The sequence below is a fragment of the Camelina sativa genome, unplaced genomic scaffold (assembly GCF_000633955.1).
Source record: "Camelina sativa cultivar DH55 unplaced genomic scaffold, Cs unpScaffold13951, whole genome shotgun sequence".
Classification (NCBI taxonomy): domain Eukaryota; kingdom Viridiplantae; phylum Streptophyta; class Magnoliopsida; order Brassicales; family Brassicaceae; genus Camelina; species Camelina sativa.
In genome coordinates, this window is record NW_010934981.1 from 1 (window position 1) to 335 (window position 335).

The following is a 335-nucleotide window of genomic DNA, read 5'->3' on the forward strand; positions in this document are numbered from 1 at the left end:
ACTTCATATCCCAATATACACTGGAAATGGAAGTAAAACAAACAATGGGATTATTCAGGTCAGGAACCATATCATGAGCAGAGAATTGAGCTTTCACATGCTTACCTTGCACAGATAATTCAAAGAAGTTTTTTTAAGTCGTAAAGGCTTTCTTGTACCGTCATAGTTATACTTAAACACAAGTGAAGTATCTATTACTCTGGCATGATCCATCTTCAGTACTGAGATGATCAATCATAAGTAAGTCGGGCACTTAAAACTTTTATAAGAACCTAGGAGGAACTGGAACATTTCTACTTTACCTTTTAGATCATTATTCAAGCTTTGACCTACCA

At 35.2% G+C, this 335-nt stretch overlaps 1 long non-coding RNA gene across 1 annotated transcript; it reads right to left on the reverse strand.

Annotated features, from left to right (window-relative positions):
* Window position 1: 1 nt before the first annotated feature.
* On the reverse strand, window positions 2–333 carry LOC104775415. The gene is made up of 3 exons (XR_765902.1): window positions 303–333; window positions 106–221; window positions 2–20 (listed from the first exon to the last, which is right to left on the reverse strand). It is a non-coding gene; the product is annotated as an uncharacterized LOC104775415 (long non-coding RNA).
* Window positions 334–335: the final 2 nt, after the last annotated feature.